General features: G+C 45.0%; 1 long non-coding RNA gene across 1 annotated transcript; it reads left to right on the top strand.

The window, feature by feature from the left end:
* Window positions 1-886: 886 nt before the first annotated feature.
* Window positions 887-10,505, top strand: LOC132249358 (uncharacterized). The gene is made up of 3 exons (XR_009460812.1): window positions 887-8,690; window positions 8,768-8,822; window positions 10,086-10,505. It is a non-coding gene; the product is annotated as an uncharacterized LOC132249358 (long non-coding RNA).
* Window positions 10,506-11,073: the final 568 nt, after the last annotated feature.

Here is an 11,073-nt window from a genome sequence, read left to right as displayed (position 1 = left end):
AGTGCAGCGCCAGCTCTGCCTGCCTCCTGACACTGGGCTGTGCTCCAATCGGCTCTGCCAGCACCATGGAGCTCAGCTCGGTGGCGGGCGGTGCAGCACCGGCTCTGTCTGCCTGCTGCTGCTGGGCTGCACTCTGTGGGACTGGCAGAGCTGATTGGAGTGCAGCCCGACAGGGAGAGGTGGGCGGTCCTGGGGCTGTGCTCCACCTTCTGCCCCTGGGCTGAGCTCCATGGAACCCAGTGTTGTGTGCGGGCTCTGCCTAGTGTTGGTTCCATGTGCCAGCAGCAGCCTCCTGTCATCCAGTGCAGATCCTGGGGCCTGCACCCCCAGGAGGAGTCCGACACAGCCCAGCAGCCCTCCTGGGGGTGTGAGACTCCTGGATCTGTGCCCCAGAGGAGAGGAGGCTCAGCTGCGTCTCCCTAAGACAGGTGGCAGCAGTAATTGTCTCAAGTGCTGGGCGTAGCCTGTGCCCTGCGCTGGGCCCAGGTGACAGGACAGCCTTCTCTCATCCAGGGTGCAGATCTGGGGTCTGACACCCCCAGGAGGGCTGCCAGGCTGTGCTAGACTCCTCCCGGGGCTGCGAGCTGGGTGAGAAGAGGCTCAGGCTGTGGCAGCAGCAATCTTGTCTGGTGTCGGGCGCAGCCCATGCCCAGCATCAGTCCCAGGTGGGAGAGGCAGTCTGAGCCTCCTCTCATCTGGGGCACAGATCCAGGGGCCCGAACCCCCAGGAGGAGTCTGGCACAGACCCGCAGCCCTCCTGGGGATGCGGACCCCTGGATCTGTGTCCGGATGACAGGAGACAGCCACTGCTGCCTGGGGCCAGCAGCAGCATCTGTCTTCCCCAGCATTGGGTGCGGGCTGCACCCAGCACTGGTCCCAGGTGGCAGTGGTAGTCTCCTGTCATCTGGCACACATCCAGGGGCCCACACCCCCAGGAGGAGTCTGGCACAGTCCTGCAAGTTAAGAGGAGGCTGCTGCTGGCAAATTTTGCTTTCAAGACTTTGAGGTGCAGTTTCTGAAAAACCTCTGCACCTAGGTCCTTGAAACTTGGCAGGCTTCATGCCCTCAGAGGGGGCTACCATCCCTGCCCATCTGAATTGGGCAACAAATGACAATGTTTTAGGCATTTTCATGATTCCCCATTATAGCCTATGGGTGAAACGTCGAAATGGGTCAAAACAGTGAAACAGTTTTGATTAAACGAAACGGTAGTGCTTTGAAATGAAACAAAATGATGAAATGAAACACTCTCCCTTTGTAATGGCAAAATAGACATCAAAACGAAATGATGGTGCTTTGCAGAGCCCTACCAGAAACCCAGGCCACTGCATGTTGCTGCCAGGAGTGGGGGGGTGGAGCAGCCATGGTGCAGGGAGACAGAGGCTGCAGCAAAAGAGCCACTGCATGCTGCCCCCAGGCTCTGTATGCTTTTCCCAGTCAGAAAAGAAGCTGGCCAGGGAGCAGCAGGTGGGGTTGCCTTTTAAAGATGGCTGCTGGCTGTAGGCAGCTGTGGCCAGTGCCTCCACCTCCCCCTAGTGGTGGCAGGACACCATTGCAGGGTCACAGGGAGTGAAGCAGTTTGCTGCTAGGAGCAGCAAATCTGCTCCCACATCCCTGCATGTATAGTCGTGCACCCAGGAGTGTTTACTCTTGAGCAGTTTACTTGAGAGTAAACAGCTCCTAGAGCAAATGTACATGTAGATACACCTATAGATGAACAAATTATATTTACCTTGTGAAACTATAATAATTCATCAGTTTCTGTCTCTTTTTTGGGTACTGACACATGAACCAGGTTCACAGACTTGAAAGAGAGGAGGATTTACTATGCATCAGCTGATCTATGGTAACTGTTCTGTGTGTCCGCTCTACCCTGCAGTAAGTGAAAGCTAAACTGGGGCAGTTTACACCTTAAGAAAATAACTTTTAAATTACAAGGATTTAGCCTCTGCTTACTATGGAATAGGAGAGATGCACAGAATAGTTACTGTAGAGCAGCTGACATGCTGTTAGTTCCTGACCCTTTTCAGTTGTTATCTATCAACACTGAAAAAGAGAAAGACTGCTAAATTAGTTATTCTCACACCTTACACATGTACACAAACAGGCACAACTGTAAGCTGATCAAAACTGTAGACAAAATTCCTCTGCTGGAAAATGCTGTTTCATCAAAACTGGAGGGTTTTGCAGAAATATGCTGGATTCAACATTTCTGTTGGGAAGGTGTGTCAGGTCCAGGATGGGAGAGAGAAAGAGCACATGGCCACTTTCACACAATAGCCATTAGCTTAGTATTTAGAGCCTCAACATATCCCATAGTTATCAGGCTATCGCATCTCCCACCCAGCGCCTTGTGTTGAAGATGTTCTATTTTGTATACATGGATCCCTTTTGTTGACTCATTGAGCCAACAAAAGAGAAACTAATGTTCTAGCCCAGTATTGAGGACAGGAGGGCCAGATTCAAGTCCTGATTCCAAATTAAGCAGAGTAAGTAGGTAAACCCGGTCTTCCTCATGTCATGCTAGTGCCCTAGCTGCTAATTTCTTGGATTTTCAGGAACTGTAGGTCTCTTTCATTAATACTTCTGTGAGGATTCAGTTTCATTCCACATAGAAACAAATTCAAATTTGAAACTAATTGGAAAAACAAAATGTCAAGCCTTCTGATATTTTTCGTGAAATAGAATAGTTTTCTGCACAGCCCTTTTACTCACACAGACAGACAGTCACACACATGCCAATTACATTTTTGTTCCTTGAATCATATTATAGATATGGGTGTACTTTAGTATCCCTTTTTTATAAATGACCTTCCTGTTTTACCTCTGGATAGGGTAACTACCAGGAAAACTGGGATATTTGGGACACTGCCACTGCCTCCCCACTTCTCCAAGTCAGTGGCACTGTTGCAGGCAGTGGCAGAGACCAGTGGGGAGGGGTGTGGACACAATCCTGTGGGGAGGCAAAGCTGCCTGGCACACAGTGCTGCTCTGCCTTCCCACTGGAATGTAACAGAATTCCTGGATGCTCATTTTTAATTTTTGCTATCTGGCCAGGACCAACCTTTAAAATCTGGGATGGGTCCAGGCAAACTGGGATGTACAGTTACCCTACCTATGTGCATGCAGGAAGGCAGTAATAGAGTCTGCCAAGCCTAGGTCTGGTCTGGTTTCAACCAGGTTCAACATAGTGTTACTCCTTATGCCACTCCTTTTTTTGGAAAGTTATGCTGTTAACTGTACATATCTTTTCACATTAAAAATAGACTATCTATGGGATCTGTAACTTCATTGTGCCTTTCTGACATAAAAACTGGTTTCTATTCTCTTGGTATCAAAAGTTTCTCTAGTTCTGATACATAGAGGGATACAACATAATTTGATTTGGATTATAGAGCACTGAAGGTCTTCTTCAGCCAAGTCCCAGACAAATTTTAGCTGTCTGAGTTGCTGAGTTTCAGAAGAGTCTGTATAGAACATGGCGCTAGCACCACACTGCCTGATATAGACTGCTATTTTATTTTTGGAAAGTAGCCTACAGCTATTATGACTGACTTTCTGACAGTTATCATGTATTGCTATTTCAGTAGAGAATGTTAACTATAAAAATCAGGTAACCTGAGGGTTTGGAATCATGCTTACATTTTTAATAAGTTGTCAAAAGACCACTTTAGAGTATTCATTTTAAATTGGACTGAACAGTCCCACTGTCACTTAATATGCACTTGCCTCCCACACTTCCCAAGTTGGGGCATAATGCAGACATCTTCTGTAAAAAGAGTAATTTATGTTTTCTACCTTTGCAGTTTGATTGTCCAGTAACTTCTATTTCTAAATGAGTGGTTCTGACTGCTTATTAATTTATTCCCAATGGACTTCTTGAATTCAGGTTTCTTTCACAAGGTTCTGGGAGGGGTTATCAAGCTGGTACCCAAACTATATGTTTTGGTACGTTTGGGGTGTTTTTGTAGCCATGATGATCCAGGAGGGAAGATGCCTGTGCATGCCTTCTTTTAATGTGAAGCATTATGCATATGATACTCCATGGGAAGGAAACCTTAATCTAATCGCTAAGAGATTTTTACTTTGCTGTAGGTTTCATCTGCTTTTCCAGCCATTGTAAAGTATTTTGCCTCATTTGCCTGCTCCACTGTTCAGGACTTTTATTTTCATTTTTGGATTATTAATTTGGAAACCTTGCTTTTAACCCTACCAGGAGTTCTCTTGACCTCTTGACCCTACCAGGAGTACCAAACTCCAGATGGCATTGCTTTCTAGGTCGTTGCTAGCACACAGACCTGTTAGCATCCTTGAACCACAGGTCAAGGTTCAGATCCATAGGAGGAAAAAAGGGCAAGAGCTGTGACCCAGCACTGCCAGTTGAACATGCAAATCATGGATTGGCTTCTTCCGTTATCAACAAACTTTCCAATTACTTCCCTATATACTGGAAGACTGTCATCCTCATATTGAGGGACAACCAGCAACAGTCCAAGAAATGTATGACAGGCAACATTGTTATGCAAAATGCCATTCTTCTGGTCACCTCCTTCAGGGCAATTTGGGTGTGTCCAGACAAGCATGGACTTTGGTTCCCGGGGGGCAAGTAACAGCAGTGCACCTTGCGCTGGCGCTACCTATCCCTGGGAAATGCCTGTGCCACGCATGCTTTGGTGCATGGTAAGTTACCCCAGGTGGAGTAGGAGAGACTGGGGACAGCACTGGGCTGATACCAGAAGCCTTACCTGGGGTCCTGGGGGCGTCCTGGGGCTGCAGCAGTGGATTCTGTCACATGGAGCCTGGCCAGCAGCTGCAGCGTGGTTCTGGGCAGCACAGCTCTGTTTTTGAGGGGTGTGCGCTGGCTGTGCGTGTGCTGCTCTGCTTTTTTCTTCCATGGGTTTTTTTGATCCCTGGATATCCAGCACTCCCTTGCAGCCTGGAGAACATCAAAATATACAGTATGTGGTGCTGCAGACATGTTTGTGGTTCCACATGCTGTATGGCTGCACTTGTCTGGATGCAGCCTTTGTGTCCAAAGCTTGCCCAACATCTCTCTCCTAACTATAGAACTGGCCCAATAGAAGATCACAAAAAACCCTTCTCTCTTGTACCTAAATTATAGATAATACAACATTTTCTGGCTCTTATTGCTCCTCATGTTTGTTACTTCTGCCCTTCAACTGGTATTTCCATTGAGTAATACAGTAAAAGCATATAGCCCCTTCTTTGTCCTGCAGATGCAATAGAAGTCCCTCCTTAGAGATCACAGCACAAGGATGGCCTCTGAGGTAAACAACAAAGGTTTTCTGTGATATAGTCTGAGTGCCAGGCATGTTTTAATGGAGAGCTGTGGTCCAAAGAAATTAGTTTCCACATGCAGCAGGTTCTAGGAGTTGAAATTTTGTTGGCCTCCATCTCTATATCCAGAGGGAAAGTGATTACAGTCTTCTACAAGAATACTTTCTATCTGTATATAAATAACTCATTAATAGGAAATGTGCCAGTAGGCAACTCTCAAGCCTGTAGAGTTATTATTTATGGGCTTTATTGGACCAATAGATTATTTTTTGTGCGCTACAAATGGTTTTCTTTTCACAGCTGTTTATATTAGCTCTTAAAATGCCAACTGGGTTTAGCTCTTAAACTTGTGTCAGGCTGCTAGTATAGGCCGTGTTGAGCAAAGTCCTGGTTCCCCTGGGATAAACTGACTTTTCCTTGCACACCTCTGTCATCTAGTACTTTCTAAGTTACAGTACAGTGAACTTTATGATGATAACATACTTTTTTGTCTCCTGTTTTCAGAGAAGGGGAAAAAAGCAGCCAGCAACAGCTCGACATATAAAGAAGGATACAATGATGTGCTATAATTCCATAAAAATATTTATAGGAGCTGAGCCATTTTCCAAACTGTGCTAAAACATGCCTTGTAAAAACAAGGGGAAAGGAGGAGGATTTAGGTAGCCAATTGCTTTAGCAACAACAAGACAAGACAGAAGGTTATGGACCTTCAGGGATTTCTGGCCACAGCCATTTCTGCATCACAGCAGTCACCTGACTGCTTCCTTATACTCTGATTTTCAACAAAGGATGCAGAGACAGAGAAGCTTTTAAAATGCTCAGTAAAAATAGTAACAAGTTTTCTTAAGGATACAGGCATGAGATGAGGGGACTGGAAACTACACATAGATACAAATATTACCTTATCTTGCACAAACCCAACCACATTGCACCAGTTTGACATATTTGTCAAGCTTTGGTGTCATTTGAAGACTTATGGTACTTGCAAAAATGACTTCTCAGCACCAGCCTATTAATATATCTAATTTTGCAATCTCAGTCCAGGAATTTCAACTTTCAAAGTTGTCACACAGATACTACCAAAACATGGTAAGGCTTCTGGGTGAGCTCAAAAGTAGGGTGGAAAGAAAAGGACTATCAGGCCCCTTTAGATGGTAAGGTAAAGGTGTGATAAGATGTGAATCATGATCCACACAACCGTGCCTCCTGCCGTGCTGTACATTCCTGGCAATAGGTGTGATTGCTGGATTCAGCCTTAAATCCTATCACACCAGGGTGGGGCCTGGGATTACCATCCTTGTCTCCTCCAACACCAGCAAGTAAAGAGCTCCCACAACTCCAAGCCTCATAGCTGACAGGACTCACAGCCATGGAAGCACCCTATGGCTGCCAGGATCAAGAGTCCCACAGCTGTGGACTCTCCATTTTGGCAGTCCCCCATGGTCACTGGGACTGAGGGTCCCACACCTGCAGGTCTCCCTATCCCAGAAGTGCCACACAGGAGTCACCATTGCCAGGACAGAAAGTCCCACAGCTGTGGGACTTGGTCCCAGTGGCAGTGGGATGCTGCCGGTAAGGAGAGTCCCCTCAGCTGCAGGACTCCAAGCCCTGGCTGCACAATGTGCACCCCTATGGCTGGGAGCTCTGTCAGTTGATGGGGTTCCCAGCCACAGGGGGAAATCCTTCTACACTTGCAAATTAAAGCTGGATTGCAACCAGTTATAAAGTTAGTACATATTTTCAAGGTCTAACTTTGTAGCTGGTTGGACCTTTTAATGGCATGGTCTCAGTTAATTGAACAATTAACCCGTTAATTGCATAATACCTGTAATGTGTTGAGGGGGCCTCTGTGCCTGCACCTCTTTAAAGGTCCTTGCTCTGGAAAACATCCCACAGTAGAATGTGGAATCCTTTCTTCTCATCTCTACTCTAGTCAAGTAAGTAGTAGCTATATATATATATATATATATATATATATATATATATTTTAACATCCCCATGCTCCAATATTTTATAGTACTTCAAAAGCCATATTAGTATTGCCATGGTGTGATAAAGTCATATGCAGTCTATAAGATATAGCAAGCAACAGCAATATAATGTGACATCAATATAATATGATATGTTTGGATAGTAGAATATAAAGCAGAATCATTCCAATATATTATTATTAACCCTTATCTTTTGTATATAGAAGTTTTATTTAATATTGTTATCTTTTGGTATACCTGAACACTTTTCATGGTCTTCAAGTTCCAGAGGGTTAGACTTTTTATATTGGTTCTCATTTTCTAAGATGTGCTTTTACAATTTATGTCTTCAGCCACATACGATGGACTTGTATTTCAAAGCTGTACTTAAAAGAGATGCAGGACCAATTTAACTAAGCAGGCTACAATTATATTCTCAATGCAGCTTGTTTAGATGCAAAGCAAAGAATGAGGCAGATTCATTTTTAAGGGAATTTACTTATGGTCTTAGTTGATCTGTACCCTATATATCATAGAAAATTAGGGTTGGAAGTGACCTCAGGAGGTCATCTAATCCAACCCCCTGCTCAAAGCAGGACCATCCCCAACTAGATCATCCCAGCCAAGACTTTGTCTAGCCAGGTCTTAAAAACCACCAAGGATGAGGATTTCACAACCTCTGGGTAACCTGTTTCAGTGCTTTACTACCCTCCTAGTAAGACAGTTCTTCCTGATATCTAATCTGAACGTCACTTGCTACAATTTAAGAGCATTGCTCCTTGTTCTGCCATTTGCCACCACTTTGGAACCATCCTTCAGGTAATGCAGCCATTCTTCACAACAAGGGCACACTGTTGGCTCATATTCAGCTTATTGTCAACTGTAATCCTCAGGTCCCTTGCTGCAGAGCTGCTACTTAGCCATTGGTCCCTAGCCTTTACTGGTGCCTGGGATTGTTCCATCCTAAGTATAGGACTTTGGACTTGTCCTTGTTGAACCTCATGAGATTTCTTTTGGTTCAATCCTCCAATTTGTCTAGGTATCTCTGAGTCCTAGCCCTACCAATGTATCTACAGTTCCCCCCAGCTTGGTGTCATCTGCAAACTTGCTGAGGATTCACTCCATCTCATTTTCCAGATTGTTGATGAAGATACTAAACAAAAGTGGCCCCAAGATTGAGCCCTGGGACACTCCACTTGATACTGGCTGCCAACTAGACATTGAGCCATTGATTACTACCCTTTGAGCCAGATGATCCAGCCAGTTTTCCATCCACCTTACAGCCCATTCACTCAACCTGTGCTTCCTTTGTTGGCTTACAAGAATGTTGTGGGAGACCATAAAAAAGCCTTGCTAAAGTCCAGGTATATCACATCCATTGCTTTCCCTGCATCCACAGAGCCAGTCATTTCATCATAGAAGGTAATCAGGTTGGTCAGGGATAACTTGTCCTTGGTGAATCCATGCTGACTGCTTCTAATCACTTTCTTCTTCTCCAGGTGTTTAGAAATGGATTCCTTACTGACCCACTCCATGATTTTTCCAGGAACTAAGGTGAGGCTTACAGGTCTGTATTTCCCTGGATTCTCCTTCTTCCCTTTCTTAAAGATGGGCACTCTATTTGCCCTTTTCCAGTCATCCAGGATCTCTCCCAATTGCCAGGAATTTTCAAAGATAATGGCCAGCAGTTCTGCAATCACATTAGCCAATGTCAGCACCCTCGGATGCATTGCATCTGGCCCCATGGACTTGTACACACCTAGCTTTTCTAAATAGACCTTAACCTGTTCTTTTGCCACTGTTTGCTGCTCACCTTCTCCCAAACTGTGCTGCCTGGTACAGTAGTCTGGGTGCTAAACTTACCGTGAAGACTGAGGTGAAAAGGGAATTGAGTACTTCAACCTTTTCCCCATCATCTGTCAGGTTGCCTTCCCCATTCAGTAAGGGAGCCACACTTTCCCTGATCTTCCTCTTGTTGCTGACATACTTGTATAAACCCTTCTTGTTACCATTAATGTCCCTTGCTAGCTGCAACTCCAATTGTGCTTTGGCCTTCCTGATTTCATCTCTGCATGCCTGAGCAATTCTAATATAATAAAAGGCTTAGTCTATGTGTGTGTGTAACACTTGCCCAACTGTGCATGTACCGATTAGCTGTGTGGGCCAGGTGGCTGGGTGCAGGGCCACCTTCACATGGGGCAAAAAAAATAAATTGGAATGAGCACTTTACAAGCGGCGGGGCCAGATGAGGAGAGGCAGGAGCCCTTCTGTCAGCCCTGCCTCCTCCCGCAGCCTCTGGTGCAGTGGCTCCCTCTGCCCCACCTCCACAGAGGCAAAGCGAGGTTGGACCTAAAGAGGGTGGGGGGAGCGGGGTCAGACCCAAAGCAGGGGAGGTCGGACCCGATGTGGTAGGGGGGGAGCAGGGGTGTGGGGCAGGACACAGGGCTCTGTCCCTGCTGGCCCCCCTTCCCCCATCATTCTTGACAGGCAATTTGCTAGTCCTCTTATAATCCTCCCTAGTTGTTTGTCCAAGTTTCTACTTATAAGCTTCCCTTTTGTGTTTTACCTCACTGAAGAGTTCCCTGCTAAACCAAGCTGGTCTTCTGCCATAGTTGCTATTCTTGCTGTACATGAAGATGGTTCATTACTGTGCTCTCAGTAAGTTTTCTTTAAAGTATAACCAGCTTTTCTGGACTCTTTTCCCCACTCAGACTGGCCTCCCAGGGGATCCTGCCCATCAGTTCCCTGTGAGTCAAGGTGCACTTTTCTGAAGTCCAGGGTCTTTACTCTGCTGCTCTCCTTCCTTCCTTTCCTCAGGATCCTGAACTCAATCATCTCGTGGTGGTTGCTGCCCCAGTTGCCATCTATTACTGCATTCTTCACCAATTCTTCTCTGTTTGTGAGCAGCAGGCAAGAAGAGCACAGCCCCTAGCTGGCTTCTCCAACACTTGAACCAGGAAGTGATCCCCAGAATTCTTCAAAAACCATATCAGGAAATGTTGAGTGTTGTTGCTTGTTGTTATACTTAATCTCTAGTGAACTAAGTGTAATGACATTTATTAAATTAATTTATATCGAGAAAGTAAAACTTTATGGTGTATCTCTCTCTCTCTGTCTCATTAATGCATATCAAAAGTAGAAACAATGGCATGATGTAGCATTGTTTGCACACTGGTGTGTCTGAGTAGAGATTGAACTGGACTTCATACAAACAAGTAGGGGAGAAAGAAGGTTGTGTATGCCATTGTAACTTTGATTTCTTGGATTTTGAGAAGTCCCATGAACATCCTGAAAACAATGTTAACAGGAATTCTAGGTTTTTTTCAGATAAAAGTGATTGTTACTTAGTATAGATTTTTTTCCGTTTGGCTCGCCATAATAGGATTCATTCTGCTGTGGATCCTAAGAAATCCACAGAAGCGATCCTGCTTTCTGCAGGTTTGCTTTTACTCTGCAAATAGTACAGAGGAAGGAACTAGGTTCATGGCAGACCTCTTATCTTGCTTTATTCATTGTATCCTAAATTTTACCTTGCACAAGTACTTTTCTATGTACGTGAAAAGTTCCTCCATACCTGTCCACATTACACATTTAGCAGTATCATTGGTAACCAATTAGCATTCATTAAAAACAAAAACAGTTTTCAACAGGACATTAAAAAGCATGTCTTTTTCACATGCATTATTTACATGCCATATATTTTCTTTATACACACAAGATTAGAGCTGTGACAGTTATGGGTGGAAGAATTTTATGATAGGCAAAGTGCATTTTTTCCACACTGTCCTAAAAGATGGATGAACTT

The sequence above is a fragment of the Alligator mississippiensis genome, chromosome 3, assembly GCF_030867095.1.
Source record: "Alligator mississippiensis isolate rAllMis1 chromosome 3, rAllMis1, whole genome shotgun sequence".
In the NCBI taxonomy this organism is placed as follows: domain Eukaryota; kingdom Metazoa; phylum Chordata; order Crocodylia; family Alligatoridae; genus Alligator; species Alligator mississippiensis.
This window is presented reverse-complemented; position numbering and strand designations above follow the sequence as displayed.